The 18,381-nt window shown below is 35.2% G+C and overlaps 1 protein-coding gene across 4 annotated transcripts in view; it reads left to right on the top strand.

Annotated features, from left to right (window-relative positions):
* The window catches only part of LOC113235189 (teneurin-m), a 504,828-nt gene that overhangs the window by 125,059 nt on the left and 361,388 nt on the right, over window positions 1–18,381 (top strand). The gene's annotated exons all lie outside the window — the stretch shown is intronic.

Raw genomic sequence — 18,381 nt, 5'->3', positions numbered from 1 at the left:
AGCTCGGACACTTAATTAAGGTAGAATATGTGTCCAGCGTAATTCATTAGTCACAACACTAGCGATTACGGGTAACAAATTCAAATTAAGAACCGATAAATTTATAATTTTTTGATGATGGCCAGCTTTATTAACATTTTGGTTTGCTATAATAATAGACTTCAATGGGTAAAATCATTTTCGCGTCTGTTTTACAGTTTGTTATCGTATAAAGATGACTGGTCACATATACATTCATACTCGCACCTTTGAATTCCCATTGGGGTAGACAGAGACTGCGACCGTCACTGTGGACGATCCCGATAACGATACTTTCATCAATCTCTACATAGGCCCTTCTGTTCATCTAACTACGAAATTATTTAAGAAGATTCTCGATTTTATCTAAAAAACGTCATTCGTGGCTGTCCTCTGGCCAGAGGAGTCCTGTTGCCTTCCACGTTGACTCTGTATAACTTCACTTAACTTTCATACGTCATTGTTTTAGCACCAATAGAGCTCCTTGTGGAAGAGTTCATCCAGGGAAGTACTGCCTCCTGTCGCCTTACCTATGTCTGCCGCTAAGTAGTAAATATGCTGGAATTCATGATCCCATGTGTGAGGGAAGCCCACTTATGTCTCAGGGTGACACTTATGGCCCCTAACATCTTTGCGGTTTAAAGCTTTGAGTGGCGCTATAACTGTCATGAATAGGCGTGTCGCTGACCACCAGCCTCGTTACTTCATTATCATCATCCAAAGATCGACACAATGCCGGTCTTGTGCTGTTTGCATCCAGCGTATTCCCGCAGCCTTCACCAGGTCATCGCAAGTCTTTGGGTGGTCTTATCATGAGAACTCTTTGGCAACATCTTCACCAATCGGTATTAGAAAAGACAAATTATCCTCTCCATGTGATTTGGAACGTATATTTCTGAAGGAGCGCATTTCTGCTGCATTAACTCTACTCTCTTGCTTCTCCTGCCATAAGCAACTATCGCTCATAATTAAAAAAGACTAACAACGAAAAAAAATCTTATTACATAAGAAAAAAAAATCGTAAACGAAAAATGTTCAAACGTTTTATAATCACCACTACAATTAAAAATCGTCGGGCAGCAGGGCACTTGAAAAACAAACTCGAAATAAGTTAGTCCACAATAATAATAAGATTGTCGGAGCACAGTTCTGCACCTTTGAGAATATTACGTTAAAAGAGTAATAGAGATGAGATTGATTGAATTATTTTTCAGAACAATATACTGGCTATTGCTGAAACCATGTCGAGAAAAAAAACGACATCCGTTTTGAAATATCTAATAATAAATTATATTAATAAATGAAGAAAATTCCCGAAATTCTCCTGGTATCTATTCACGTTGAGTTTGCGTAGGAGCTACAAATATTAGTGTCAAGAGCACATCGAGCTTGGACTTTGGACTGCTCTTATTGCAAGTGGAATAGAGTTGAAGTTAAGTCTTTAATGTTAAGGTCGACTTGTTCTTGGCCCTGCACTAGAAATGGTACACTAAATTAGGGTTTCTTTCAATTCATTGCTTTAAATGTGGTAAGTACAGTACAGAATGCCGTGTCATATCTTCACATTCAACCTCTTCGGCCATGCGATATTATAAAATAAGACTACATGGAACATGCCGTGTAATACGTAATAAAAACATTTGTAAAGCTGTGTCCTTAATTTATTTAATATACTATATTACATTTTAGTTATAAACATTTTTGTCGGCCTTCGTGGTCGAGTGGCTTGCACGCCGGTTTTCTTGGTGTCACCATCGGGAATTGATGAAGAAAGAACAATGAAGAAATTAACTTTTCTATAATTGTCTCGCTGTTTGTGGTACCGTCGTTGTTCCCGATTTCCATAACACAAGTGCTGTAGTTACTTGCTTTGGGATCAGAGCAATGTATGTTATGTAGTCTAATACATTTATATATTTCAAAAAAACATCATAACAAAGTAATTACCACTTTCGTAAAATTTTAATCAAATTATGTAACTAAGCTATTTCTGCCGCCAAGTAGTAATGAGAGCGTTACTGTGTTTCGCGTTTGAAGGGTACCCGTAAGATCGATAAGATTACGATTTAATGCTCTGAGTGGCACTGCAACTGTTATGGATAGGCGTGTCGCTTACCACCAGGTGCACGACTTATTCGTTCCTTTCGTTTGATAGCATAAACAAAAGGTAGACATAGAATAGAAAGACATAAGTTGACAAGTCCCAAGTGTCTGCAATTTCGTCAAATCTATTGTAATATTGTAATATTTATAAAAGTAAATATTAATATCAGATAATTACGTAGCAGTAGCGTTCTGTGTGAAACCTTACTTATTTCTGTTGCCAAGCAATAATGTGCGCATTAACGTATGTCTCACAATGACGAACCGTGCCCCACAGATCTTCGCGATTTAAAGTTCTGAGTGACACTACAACTATTATTGACAGGCGTGTCGCTTACCACCAGGCGTTGGTGTCATAAAAAAAAGATAATGTGACTTTTATTAATAGTTGTAGTAGGTAACTGGACAACTCTAGTAGAACACTCCTTACTTTCATTACGCCCTAGCGTAAAAACAAGCCCCGTATTCCAGAGTTAGTCGGACACTTGGTAACTCAATTAACGAACTTCGTGGTTTCATTGGAAAACTATCGATGCAGAAATTCAAGTTTGGAAATATTATGGTTCAGCGGAATTGATTTGTAATAAAAGTAGAGATAGTAAAAATTAGTATTTTTTTTTTAAATATAAGTCCGTATCGAGGTCGACGATGTAGGTCCAAGTTTTAGCATTCGGGGAATAAGTCCGCAGGTAGGGTACTCAAACTCTTGCCGCTCGCCATATAAATGTGGAAGCGAAGCGCTTCGAGCGAATCTTGGAAATATCTACAACATAGGGGTGGAATCTCAGCCTACGTCTGGTCCCTCGATGATGGAAAGGGGAAGGCAGAATCAAATTAATGAATTCCATCGTATTCCGTAATATATATTGTAGAATACCGATAAGCAGGAATCTTAACTGCGGTGTTCAAGGCTCTGCAGCTTCGCTTCCACTAATTCCGAGTCACCTCTAAGCCTCTTGCCAGGCTTGTCGATTGAATCCAAGGTTGCCAGTTGGTATTTAGTAGAGCCATCCCATAAGTGGCAGCAGAACTCCATACACGGCCGAGATTTGTGCTTGGTACAGCTGAAGCAACTATCCCGGTGTGGAATAACGACTCATTTTTGACCATGGATTCAAAGTATCTGCCGAAGTTCAGGTTGGACAACAGGTCCATTCCAATTAGCTGAAGACGGTCGGCTATCGGTATGGATATATCACGAAAAATCAAGAGACTCCATTTTGTGGAGAATAAACACGCCTGCGTTTTGGTAGCATTAAAATTGACAAGATTGGCATCGCCCCAATCGGCTGCCTTAAGTGTCAAATTTTCTTCAACCTTACAATATCTATTGAAAAACTAGCTGATAAAGCAAACAATCTCGAGCCTCATTCTCGCATTTGCAATTCCATTCGCGTCTCAGACTGTCCGCATATCCTCCATCTCTTTCCTACTTGAATGAGCCCCATAAGGAATATATGGTTGTCTCTCTCTGTGCATTCGATTGCAGAAAGCCGATTTTCAGAACACGGTAGTCCTCACATTTGTTTCGTTTCACGTAAAGTAACGTAGGGTTGTCCGATGCTTTCTTTTGTTTTGTAAAGTCACTAACGAAACAATTTCATGGGATCGATAATGACTGTTCGAATTTGGCTAAAAACCTTTTTCAGCTTTTTGTTTGTTTTAGAAGTTTCCTCCAATTTATAAGTTGGTATTAAGTTTATGAAAGGGATTAAGCTTCATACGGTTCCGTTTTAACTTATTATTATTTGTCATTTCTTTTTAACTTGGGAGCTAATACCTTTACTAAGCGCCCTTGTCACATAGTTACATAAATATTCAATAGTACCAGAGTTAAAAGACAAAATCTAGAAAATAATTATAAAAATGGGTAATAACATTGCCTGCACTGTTACATAGGTACCAGAGCAATGGATTTATTCTGGGACACTACCCAGAACCCAGAACACCCAGACCCAAAACTTGAATCAAAGTAGAAAAATTCGTTTCCCTAGTTGGTCCTACTGGGAATCAAACCAAGTATCTCCTAACCCAGCGCCCACAGCGCAAAACGTTGAACCGTCGAGGTCATCAAAATAATATTAGGAAGCTTTAATGTTAACACATACATACCATCGCGCCTGTCCCCATCTGGGGTAGGCAGGGACCATCAATATCTAGTTAAATATTATCTACAGTTTTAACTACCTAGGCCTTACTCATTTTCCATTTAAACCCTTTTTTGTCACACAAGCACGTTCAGTAAAAATTACAGAAAACTTTACGAACAATGTTCTCAGTGTGGTAAGCACAATAAATTGTTAAACAAAATAGCACAAACCATTCACAATGATAACATTTCTCATGGTGAGTGGTCTGTGGTCTTATAAAAAAAAAACTTGTAATAATAACTTAATACAACCTAAACGTCGCTTATTACTACTTTTTAACCGCCGATGTTACTTTAAATTTTAAATAGCGTCATAAACTGTAAGCTGTCAACCCTACCGCCCTGATTTCGCATTCGACATCTGGACGAGGTTCGTATTCGCGTCGGTAACGCGATTTTTTTCACGTCTCCTTTGTTACCGGAGCGAGAGAGCTGTTTGAATTTAGAATGTGTGATAATTCAGATGTCACTTGCGTTGCGTTTTAATGTTACGCTCCGGGAGTTCCATTTCGTCACGAACGCTTATTTCTACATTCATTGTTTAAAGCTTTATATCTGCAGTGCGGCCTACCGTGTGTTTCTCTTCATTTTGCCTTGGTATTTTTATTCATGTTGTTTAATAAACTCCTGTGGGACTTAATAGTTACTTACACTATTAAGTCCCACAGGAGTTTTTTAAACGTTACGTATGACGGTAACGTTATATAACGGTATATCATCAACGTTCATATCGTTCGTCACGTGAATAATGTCGTATCTATTTAGTAAATTTATCAAAGCTTTGTATTTTCGATTTAATACTTTCTCACCTTGAACTCGATGCTTGGTGCAGTAAAAGTGTTCATACGGCAAAAGTGATTACGAGATTTGGTGTCCTTTTTAACCGACTTCAAAAAAGGAGGAGGTTCTCAATTCGACTGTTTTTTTTGTATGTATGTTACGCGATAACTCCGGTATTTTCTGAACCGATTTTCATGATTCTTTTTTGTTGGAAAGAAGGTATCTACACAGTGGTCCCATTTCATTTTCAAGAATCCTCAACATCTAAGGGTGGCTGATTACGCAAGAACATTCATTTTTATAAATAGCGCCAAAATTTTGCTCAAGGAGCAATTATTTTAATGGTTGGTTTTGCTATTCTCCAATTCAAGGCGTTTTTCTCTCTCAATATACTTTGAGTAGTGAGAACCGATTTTTATTATCTCCTGTATCAAGTCTTGTATAGTGGCGAACTAAACATATATCATAATGTTAAGTTCTAGTGTTTAGTAATATTATAATCTCAGTACAGAGTACTAAAAAACCGACCTCAAAAGTACGTGGAATTACATATAATTACCAAGTTTTATTGAAATCGGTTACCGGAAAGTGCGCAAACCCGAATTCATCCCCTAGTTCGCCATTATACGGGACTTGACACGGGAGATAATAAAAATCGGTTCTCACTACTCAAAGTATATTGAAAGAAAAATGCCTTAATTTAAAGAACAGCAAAATCAACCATTAAAATAATTGTTTATTATACTAAAATTTAGGCGCTATTTATAAAAATGAATCTTCATGCGTGAAGTTACCCTTAGAGATGGATGATTTTCTTCAAAACTAAATGGGACCACTATGGAGGTACCCTCTTTCCAACAAAAAAAGAATCATGAAAATTGGGTCACAAATACCGCAGTTATCGCGTATGTATATTTTTTTTTTTGTATGTATGTTACATACAATAAAAACATACAGCAGAATTGAGAACCTCCTCCCTTATTTAAAGTCGGTTAAAAAAGGAAGTAGACTTCGTGCTGCGCCACCAACACCGACACTTCTCCACGCCGCCGTTGAACTTGATCGTCGTAAAATCGATGCAGCGAAAATTTGTTGTTTTAATGAAGTATCATCTTCTTTGTTCATTATTTACTATATTGTATACGATATTTCCTTACAATTAAAATTAATTACATTCTATTCGTCCTTGATTGAAATGAACAGAGTTCATTTTTTTTACAAACAATCTTTAAGTTTCTGACGACCTCAGTGGTCGAGTGGCTTGCCCACCGGTTTTGATAGTGTCGCCATCTCTGAAGTCCCGCATTCGATCCCTAGCCGGGTCAGCGTAGAAACTTATTCTCTCTAAAGTGACCTATGCGGTGACTAACACTGGGTGAAGAAAAACTTTCTCAGATTTCTCGATTAAAAACCAAACTAAAGCAAAAATCTGCAACTAAGATTCGTGAGGTCCATTGGTTCGCTCCGTGGCTTAGTTGGCATAGCGTCCGGCATGGTTTGCTAGGAGACGTTGGTTCAAATCTAACCGGATCGAAGACAGTTTTTTATAAGTGTTTGATATTTGTTTAATATTTATTACAAACCAGTGGAGTAATTTCACGAAAAAATAATTGAATATAAAACATTCTGACATTCAATAAAAACTTAACTTTTGTGTATATCGTCGTTGTACTGCGAAAACCAATTATCTAGAATTTTCACAGAAAATGACTTAATATTGGATAACGCGACAAAATTGCTTATATAAAATGCAACATGAAATGTGGAATCATCTGTTAAAAATAAACGTGGGATGACCATGGTATCCATAAGAAATAGTCGTCGTTGAAATTTCAATTGCATTTATTTCAAAGTCGATATTTTGTGAAATAAAATAAAAAATCAAGTAAAATAATTGTTTTTCCCAGTATAACAGCGATATTGTCTCGGGACTGGGTGTTGTTTCTGATTTCCATAACACAAGTGCTTTACTTACTTTGAGATCGAAGCAACGTATGTGTGTTGTTTAGTATTTATATATTATTTACTGTCACGGTTGACAGTCAACCGTGACCATGGGACCTGTAAAGACAAATACACGCGATTTAAATCCGGAAAAATAGTTTCATTTCCTATGTGTAACAATGTTATAAGTTTTTTTTATTAGCGTCAAAAATGAATTGTAGTGTATGACGCACCTCTCTCGTTTCTAGTATTTAAGTATGTATCGATAAGTTAGTAAGTTAGACAGTAAAAGTTCGTCATATTACATTGACATGTCATTTACGCGCAATCCTGGTCCCCGCATCGCATGGTGACCCTGCCGGTGCTGCCTCGTGGCAGCGCTGCGCAGCATAGGGGGTGGACAGATAGGTAGTTGGACATTTTTGACTGTCCTAACTACCACGGCTTTTCTATTGCTATTTCGAATACCTCTCCATGTTCTGAAGTCAAATTTTGTACTTTTAAATGGGAGAAACGGTATTCCCCGACAATCGTACAGTCGTGGACTTAAGTTCAAGTACTGGCGAATGATGTTATATTAACCAGTTGCTAACGTATCGCGTACTAACTACAGTTAATGTTTTTAACCTTAGAAAATTTGTAAACTATAGCTTGTTTTTGTATAACGAAATATAACTGTACCCAGAAATACTCTCATTACATGAAACCGCAAAATGAAACAACGGTAGACCAAACCTATTACGAACAAAAAAACAATACCGCATCGTATATAACATGCGACGAATCAATTCGTCTCGCTACGGTCGACCGGGAATCGAACCCGTGACCTCGACGAACCCTGCTGGCTAATAGACAAAGAGATTTGTTTTGATGCACTCACATATGGGTGTTGCTATAATGACAATGCATTTACATAATTAATGATCTGTGAACTTTTTTACGTACGACAGAAACAACACTACTTAAACATTGGTGTCGATTACAAAATCTAAAGTATCATTCGTGGAATTACATCTATTTGACAAGTTTTATTGAAATCGGTTATCGGAAAGTACGCGAAACCGGATTGATCCACAAGATTGTCACCCCTAGAGCTGGAATATTTTCTGCAAATTTAATTGGGACCACTATGAAGGTATCCTTTTTTCGACTAATAAAATACAGTCGAATTGAAAACCTGCTCCTTTTTTTCATAGGTTGAACTCTACTGCTCATTCGTAAGGCAGATTCCCCTGAAAAGAATGAGCAAGAAACTCTAGGGGTTGCTCTTTGTAAATAAACATTTATTATTTACAATAAACATATATTTCAGACATCTGTCGATTTAGGCTATCTTATACAAATACGCAGAAGCTGTATGAGTCGTGTATCTTTAGCAATTTTTGTTTCACTACAGTTTTAAATCTCGTGAATGGCAAATTTTGGATATCATTATGACCTTTAACGTAATTTGTATACATTAAAATATTTACATGCTACTCAAAATTGCTGGTTACCTACTCCTACGGGTATGTCTTGTACGTGTGTAGACATGGTACCTTTCACCTGTCCGTTACGCCATTTATTTCTATACACATACTTGTTATGTGGTATTTTTTTATGTCACCAAGTGACGGGACGAACAAGCAGTACCGCTTGTCCCGTCGGCGTATGCCACATCCACACCCACGTCCACATCAGTTGCAATGTCACTCAACACTCAAGAGCTTTAAATACCCAAAGATCTGTGGTGCACTGCCACGGCACACTCTGAGACATAAGTTGAAAGTCCCATGTGCCTGCGAACCTAATTCGAGCCAGTAAAGTAAATAGAGCGTATTTTGCCATGACAGTTAGATGCACGCGGTCGCTGCGCGGCGGCTACGCGGTCTCCACTCGGCGACCGCGCGGTTGTATTATTCCAACTCACACAAATGCGCTCAGACCCTTGAAAACCGGTACGCGGTAAAATTCCCATGGCAGTACTTCGCTGTACGAACATTTTTACAAAGAGCTTCTACTATTAGCTTCAACTATTTTAAATTAATTAATTTTTAGATAACGTTCTTTATTGATAGAGCTGTTGACTTATGTATAAAACTTCGAAAGTCGTAAAATCTTACAATTAATTTTTATTTCCATTCCAGTTCGGCGATGGTCTGACGATTAAGGTACAAATTGAATAGTTTAATCACCGAATGAATCACCTGTTATCACTCATCACTGCTTCTAAATACCTGTAGGCACTAATTATTATACGCTTCTTATGGTTTGTTGATGCTTGTGTTGTCATACGCTGAGATCTGTTTTGTAGTAAATTTACCGACGTGCCTGCAGAATCATTGACGCATCCCACAATTTTGCCGCTTGCGGCTTTGTCCCAGTCAAGTTTTTAATTGAATTAGTTAGTAGTAGAACGTGTAAAATACAATTTAATGAAGACAAAGATTTTCTTTCCTAATTCTGAGAATAAATTACACACAATGAAATAGGAAAATTTGAACCTAGACATCCTTAAAAACCTGACGGTTCTCTTCTGTAAATATAATGTTGTTAATGATACAGACTTGTATATGGTCGTATTTAGCTTACATGTTTCTGCCGCTAGCTGTTCTGGTTTTGAAGGGTAAGGGTGCTAGTATTATTACAGGTATATGGGACTTGTCTCAGGATGACAGGAGTCATGGCAGTGCCCCTAAGATCTTTGTATCGCTTACCACCAGGAGCACCTTGTTCGTCCCTTTACTAGTTATCATAGTCACTACATAGTACTAAAAAACCGACCTTAAAAGTCATTCATCTCCTAGTTTGCCACCCTTAGAGGCAGAACATTTTCTTTAAGTTTAAATGAGACCACTTCTGAGGTGCCTTTTGTGCTTTCCAACAAAAAAGAATCATCAAAATCGGTTCACTAATGCGGCCGGTGTTATCGCGCAACTGACATACAAAAAAAACAAGAATAATAAATTTGCTTCCATGGCTTCTAAAATCGTTGTTAATAGACCTAAAATTAATTTTAAACTTACCTATCCATCACCATTAAGCTAAATCTGTACGAACAATCCTTCGCTTCCAATCGCTGCTTCCATGTTATAAAAGATATTGTAATAAATACTTACATGATTTTAGGGAAACTTTGGCTTTGTGTTAAAATAACAGAAACCTTATCCTAAATTAACAGAATGAAATCAAAAACAGAAAGCCACGATAATTATATTCTTGCAATTTAGTATTGTTGATGAAGATGGCCTTGTTATTTTTTCTACCTTACTATCATCAAGTACGCCTATTATTCATACAAATTATCATGAAACTTAGACAGAGAACGATGCAGGAGACTTATCGTAGGCTGCGGAGCCATAGATTTACATTTATCTCAAAGTAATTTACTTGAAACATTGCGGATGGAGAATGGTGATTAGCATAATCAACGATTCGAAAGAAATTAAATGGAAATGTTAATTTGTCATTTGATCTTTTAAGTCTTTAATAAAATTGATGGGAAACACACTCGAAAGTATCCACACAGGAATGATGTTGCTCGAATGAAAAAACAAATACTTGTACCCGATTTGTTCCAAAAAAAATCTTATATTTTCTTAAATAATCGCGAAAACCCTGAGAACTCTATAAGTGCCTACACTTTTTATGCTGTGAAGAAACAGTTTTTAATCAACAATAACATGCTAGCTGCCTCGTTGGCTCGATTAAATAATTCCCTTCTTCAGAAAGGTATGAAACATTTGAAGTTTACCACGCTAAAATAAATATCTCCTGAAAACATCGCAAATTTTGCATAATAGGCATAATTATCCATTTCCCTCCGCTCTCGAAGGTAAGAAATGCTTTTCACAACGCTCCGTCCCAAAATATGGTCTTTCATAACATCCCGTAAAAAATCCCCCGTAATTTAATGCTTCCCTAAAAATAGTACTTACGTAAAAATTCGGGGTTGCCAGCGCAAATATAAAGCAATAAATGGATTAACCTTTTTATACAAAAAGAGAGAATTAAAAACGATGAAATGTTATGAGCTTCATTATCTAAAAAAGTGTTAATTGTAGTAGAGAATTTGTGATATATCACAAAAACATTATCAAAGGGCAAGGTGAGAGTAAGAAAGCGAGAGGCTTGCAGAAGAGCTCCATTAGTCAGTTAAAAAACATGATCATAAGGTAGTACTAAAAAGTAAGGTAGTAGTAAGAAAGTTCAAAACAAAAGGAGCTACACCGTCAAATGCATAGGTCATTAATTTAGGTATTTCCGTTTATTCTTAGCGACACATTTATATACCCAACCCATAACTATATCATATTTCGAGTAACCTGGCCCCAAAAACTTGGTAGTACATTTGGGCCCTTTACGGCCTTATTCCGGGCCGTTATCTGGCCCCTACGAATAAATCAGGATATTATTTTGCCCGCGAAGTATTTTCCATATCTAATCAGGGGCCAAGAAATATGGATATAGCACGGAAATTATATTTATGCGGTGATTTTATCTATACAATAGGTACTCGTGTGTCTTTGGTACGTGAGAGGTTTCTGAAGAATTTTCCTTTAGGTAGTGGTTTTCACCTCTTTGTTTTAAGTAGTTTTTTTTTTCATACTGTACAAAAATGTGATAGCAGTTGTTCTTCACTGAAAACGCTGACTTTAATCGAGTTACCCTATTAAGACACTTGAAGGAATCAATCACAATTTGATTAAGTTTAAATGGTTGCTGTAATCATTAAAATGGTTGCTGGAGTCACTATAATTGTTGCTACAATCATTATACTTATATAAGATAACAATTTATATTTATATTCACGTTATTTTTTTATTGTATCATTCTTTTTTATTTAACCAACTTTAAGATTTATATTTTAATACGTCAATGATAGTTTTTCAACTAGCTCTGAAGCTGTTCCTTCCTATTTGCCTTTTCAAATACAAAATTAACGACTCTATATTCAAAGTCACTTGCAAACGGGTTTAATTATAAAGCAGGGATGGTCTAGACTTAAGGACATCTATATAACGAAGCACCTATCTGTTTTTCTATTTGTAAGTATCTATTTTTTTATGTGGAGCGTTAACCGGTAACTTCCTCAACTTAATCGTAAATACGAAAAATTGACGTGGTGCTTTTGTTATTTTTCTCTTATGTCAGTTCTTACGAATCTTTTCTCTCAGTTACTAACGTCCACTCGTCCTAAAGTAGATTGAATCTTTTGCATTTTTTGAACCGACGACTATAAACTAACGATAGAACTTCCACTACCTACTCAGTATCATTTATTCAAGATGTTGCATTTCATCCCATTTTTCCTTTTGAGCTTCTATAGTCATTTTGAAATTTCTTTCATTTGTTAGCGTCCAAGAAAAACTATGTAAGAATATTATAATGTATCTGTATGTATTAAAAAGTCAAACGTTTAAATAAATTTTATTTATTTTTCAGAAGTAAATATAACACTGAAATGGTTTACACATTGCATTATCATGTAACTATAAAGTTACTATTCCGAGAATGGAAAAAAATAGTTTCTCGTTGTTACTCAATTTTTCCATTGTAAATCGAAACATTATTTATTCATTTGGAACGAGTTCTGTAGCGTCTTTTATTATTACAACTGTATTCTAAGAAAATAATTTTATTTTTATACAAAATGTTGAACAATGTTTTCAATGGTGAATTTCTTATGTCCATGGAATTCAAAGAAAGATTTTCATTCTTCTAATAAAGTTTCTTGCGAAGTATATTACTAAATATTCCACAAATGATCTATAGTGTTTCTATCAAAATTTCAATCGTAATAATGTTAATTAACAAGGTACATAACAAAATAACAAACAAGATATAGAATTATTCAATGATACTTTCATCCACCGCCATTACGCGTGGTCTGGCGCGAGCAAAAACACGAATTGTTACGTAATTTATCTTCACAGCTGTAAATTTAGTTGATTAATACACTACTGTGTCCATCAACTGATTTTACGTTTATTTCGAATGAAGCAGAATCAATTTTTCAATGCTGTCTTTTAATGACTGTGTCTATAGAATGATTTTTTCTTTGTCAACCATGTTATCGTTAATGAAGAAATTTTCATGTTTCTCTGCTTTTTTTCAAATTCCTTCTACGTCATCATATTAATCTTTTGAAATGGTTACAACCATTTAGAGCAGCTTTATAAAAATCAAAATATTGAAAACTTCTTGCAAAGCTTTGACATTGTCGGTTAATACGAGAGATTTACAGAACCAAGCTTGCAGGGTAAGCCCTAATTAAAAGTTTAATGTGGATGGAATAGATCTAATTTTTGTTTTTTAATTTCATTATACAGTTATTAAATTAGTTAGAATAGATTCTTATGAATTTTAACTTACTATGGGTTGTAATTAATGTTTTTGTGAATAGTATTATATGAGATAGTATCCTATAGTGTTTAGCATTTTATGACTGTACAATACACGGCCGCCAATAGCATAAAACCACTGAACGGGGCCTAACCACAAACCACAAATGTAACTCTATGCGATTCGACGTTTACTCGATACAAAATCGATAGTTCCCACCGACGCCAAGCTAAAATAGCAACCTTCAATATTTTATGTGAAGTAGGGAAGTTAATTAAAGACTTCTGAAGGTTTATTGAGTTTGTTATTAGGAAAAAACAATATTGCAGTTTTTCAAACGTTAATTTGTTGAATGTTGAAATAACTCGCATTGCGAATACAGGAATTGATAATTTCGAGGTACACAAATTCAAGAATAATTCAACGTTATTATAAAAATAATATAATTACGTGACCATTTATAACTACAATTTAAACGCTGAATTATAAAAACCAACATTATGTACTTAAAGTTATACTTCGTATGTAAATTGGTCTTCAAGCATTAGGACGTATTCCAATAAAAATATGACTACGTACTAACTTATAAATCATCTAACTTACTCTTCTCAACCATTCGTTAAGTTAAGCTGCAACTTAACACTGGACTAACTGGGTACCTTAAGTAATGACTTTAGTCAACTACTAATGTTCTTTACTAACAACTTGGCTTAATGTCCAGTTTAGTGGCCATTTAGTAATTAATGTTTCGAAGTTGTATACTAAACTCGATTCTTCTCTCTGTGTTTTGTAAATACATACTTAATTTTCATATTATTTATACGCTACCATATTAACAACCGTAGAGAATACAAAAGATGTTATAAAACTCGTAAGATGCATCAGATAGTTTATTTAAGCAAAACTTTCTGTTATTAACCTTTCTAATCCATTTTTCCAACAGGTAAGCAGTTACTCAAATACCGTATAAAATTTTATTACAGGATTTTTGTCCTCAAAATAAACTATAAATCAAATAGCTATTATCATGGAATATACTACTGACGGTTATAAATTGACTCTTTCATAAGATGAAAACAATCATAAAGTTAATAGTCGGATCGACCTTTGCTGACCTTGGCTCATAAAAATAAAGGAGGACCCAGTACGGTCCCGGAGGGACGCCAATTAGTTTTCCAGTATTACGCACAGTTTGCTTTTCTTGGATGAATTGCTCGTAATAGACTTACGATACGAACGTCTTGTAACTCGTAGACTCAATCTTGCAAAGAGAGCAAATCAGAATAAAAATTCAATACCCTTTGAAAGTTTGTGAAAAATAACATTAGTAAAAGGCTTTAGTTAGTTCGACAAAAAGTCAAGTCATTTCAACAAAAAGTTTATTTATAAAAAAATACTTCAACAACATTAATACTTCACAACAACGCTACGTAGTTTTTCTTGGATTTTCTTTCAAAAGCAAAAAACAAGGTATAATCCGTTAAAATACCGAACCTTCAGCACTTTTCTCAAAAACCTCGCTAAGCGCATCTTTATACGTGAAACATAATAGAGATCCCATCCCAAACGTAAAATCCATAACCCTAAACCCGTCAACTCAGCTTCAAACTCTCGTAATTTACTCTTTCCTAATGCAAATCTTCCATAAATTGGCGATAGATGGCACTGTACGAAACTATTTCGGCCATTCGACCGTGACGATTTATAGTACAAGTTTTAGATGGAAAAAGTTAGTAATCCTGTCTCTTACGGCATCCCTTTGGGCGTTTCTAATGTAGACGGCGATAAATTGAGTTAATGCGAGTTATCAGATTCTGTTGGAGCATTGACAGGGGTTTTAACTTCTACTATCTTGTTTTCCTATGGTTTGACGATCAATAAGGAGCCGGTTGAGCGGTGGTAGCCTGACGGGAGAACGAATGCTTCTCTATTGACAGATGGGTCGTCATGTACCTATAAACTTGATTTCAAGGTTATGTCCATTTATGGATGTGTATTATTAATAACTCTGACTAATGTTAACATCTCGATCTAACCAGCACGTCGAAAATGTTTCACAACTTTTGAAAAACATGTGAATTCTCCTTAAAATATGTTCATGCCATGCAGTGGGACGTATAATGATGATGAAGTAACCAGAGTTACTTAATTCCTTCGGATCTAAAATGAACAATAACAACCTATCGTCGCCTTACTTTCTGAAACTCGTATCTTGAAGCACAAAGTTAGTGAAATCCAAAAAAAATGGATTTTATGTACAAATTTTGCAGGCTGATGTCAAATCAGGAAATGTTATATTTCCTTCATATTTACACACTAGCTATTATCTGTTCTTAAAGTAATGCGTCCAAATTAACATCCCTAATAAGAAATTTAAAATATAAAGTTTTGGCATCTCCAGAATAATCAGCCTTTATAAGATACAAGTTTGAGAAATTAAGGCATCACTATGAGATTCTACGTATCTGTTAAAATGGTGTTGCTGCAAACAGGTTAATTAACAATGATGAGTGATAATTCTTATAACAATTGTTTAAAAGTGTAACTGAAAAATTACTTCAACAACTCATTTGACATGCATCATAATAAAAAAAAGAAAACAATAGGACGGAACACTACAATGTAGGTAGCTCTTTGAATCTTTCGCTGAATCGCTGTTTCGTGATCGTATATTTTGTGTTTTAATAGATTGTTCTATCGCATTTGATTTAGTTTTCTTTGAGGTTAAATGAACGAAAAAGAAAAACAACACAATAGAGTATACCATCCATATAAATCAACAATATTAGAAAAACATCTTGCACAGAGACATCTGAAATACTCCATGTTTATTTTTCTACACCATTTATAAACTGACGCATGGTCTCATTATGCTCCCGGCGTCTTTTGTTTCGTATCTGTCGTCCTTTTCTAACTTGCACGTTTTTATGCAATTTAAAATTTTCCATCTTGTTCTAGCTATTAGAATATGCAAGGAGTATCGTGGTGTGAGTGAAATAATCTTGTTAAGAGTGCAATTATGAAATTCTTTGTTGAGTACAAAGCAATATTTAAAAAAATCATGTCGTCTATTATAATGCGATTGTTAGTACAGATAGTTGTTTCCATTTTTTACGCGCCAAACAACAATCGTCGCTTTCAAACATTTTATAAAAAAGAAATATTTTTTTATTGTACCAAATGATGGGACGTAAGTCGTGTAACTGGCGGTAAGCGACACGCTTGTCTATACCAGTCGCAGTGCCACTTAGAGCCTTAAATCACAAACATTTGAGGGGCACTGCCACAGCGCCCGTCACCCTGAGACAAAAGTTGACAAGTCCCATATGCCTGTAATTTCACCAGTACCCTTCAAAACCGGAACACACTAATGGTGTTACTGCTTGGCGGCAGAAATAGGTAAGGTGGTACCTCTATGGATGAAATCTTTCACAAGGGGCCTACTGTTTCTATCTACTTGCAAGGCGCTTTTGCAGGTTTTTTGATAGATTTTGTGAAAAATATTATTAAATTTATTGTACTAGTAACACGATTTTTCGTATATAAATGATAACATTTCGCTAGGTGACATCATCATTTTACTTTTAGGTTTACTAAAAGTTACATGCTTTAACCACAAATTATGTCTTAACATGACCTACATAGAAACAAGCTTTGAAAACAGACATTTCTTTTATACGATTCTCCACTTTGCTATACAAAGCTTAGAGAGCATTTTTGCTTCAGTAGGCTCAAGAGATAATCTCATTGGACACTCATTTTAGATCAATTTCCTTTGTTATTGAAAATATTTCATCTCTCGCCGTCGCAAAGTCACTTCAATTCTCTATAGGTTTTCTTATAGACAGGCTTTATAGAAATAAAATGGTCAAAAAATTTATCATAGAACCTTGGAGCAATGTTTTTGCATTGAAATAATAAGAAACCTTTTATAATAAAATTATTCCCATAAAGAACACTTAAGCATCATAGGAAAGTACTTCTGAATTTATTCAGGTGATCAGCAGTAGCCAGAAACCACGACCACTTGCCAAGAATAATAAAATTATCGAGTACACGGGATAAATTTTTCCTAAAAACAAAACAAATACAATATAGATAAATCAAAATGCTGGTATTTTAAAAACAGAGGCACATAAATTACATTCAAGTGCCTCTCTCACGCTTGACAAAAAAAACAAAGCGAGTACAGATTAAAAACTCTTGTTGACAGTCAATAGTTATAATTAATGGGACACTTGTTTAATTGTTTATACTGCCACTGCTTTGTTGTAACGCTTTTCAATGTTGGGTGATTAATTTAATAGCTTATGCTTTTCAGTTTCTGTGTATTGAAGATTTTATATTAAGGTTTTATTATATTATTAAAGTTTCTAATCACGTTAAAACAACAATAAAACTGAGCAAAGGAAACTATTCACCACATAAAGTTAAGAGTCCGTAACATAGAGCCAGCTGCAGAATGAGCTTAAAACAGTAAAAAATGGCCGCAACTGTTACCTAGTTTTCGAGATTACGAACAAAGCTAGTGAGTTTATATTCTAGCAGGAAAATAAAGTAGATAACTTTAATGAAAGCCGGTACTATACTTGCATTTATTTATTTATTAAATATAAACTTCCAAAGAACAAACACTCTATGTTAATATATACAAACGTTCACTATATTACTACATTTATCTTATTGGCAGTATAGTCACCAAAATAATCCGTGTGTTAAAAAAATTGAAAAAGAAATCAATCTAAGTTCAAATATTTAAAAGATGACACTACCAATACACGAAAGGTTTAAAAAATGTAAAGCAATAATATAAAATACGCTCGATTTAGGGATTTTTACACAATATGTTCCAATTATCATTTCAAATTAGAATAATAATATATAACTCCCCCGAAAAAGAGAGCAGTAAACATCTGAGAGCAGTCATCCAATAAAGCACCGACATAAATCAAACGGGTAATCTAATTCCGTCATCGGAACATTAAAGATGGCGGCCATAGTTTTTGAATTTCGAACGCGACACGTATGGAATATTCGAGGGTGTCATGATAATCATAGATGAA

The sequence above is a fragment of the Hyposmocoma kahamanoa genome, unplaced genomic scaffold (genome assembly GCF_003589595.1).
Source record: "Hyposmocoma kahamanoa isolate Upper Pololo Valley unplaced genomic scaffold, ASM358959v1 87, whole genome shotgun sequence".
NCBI lineage: Eukaryota > Metazoa > Arthropoda > Insecta > Lepidoptera > Cosmopterigidae > Hyposmocoma > Hyposmocoma kahamanoa.
The sequence above is the reverse complement of the archived record's forward strand: the minus strand, read 5'-3'. Positions and strand labels throughout refer to the sequence as shown.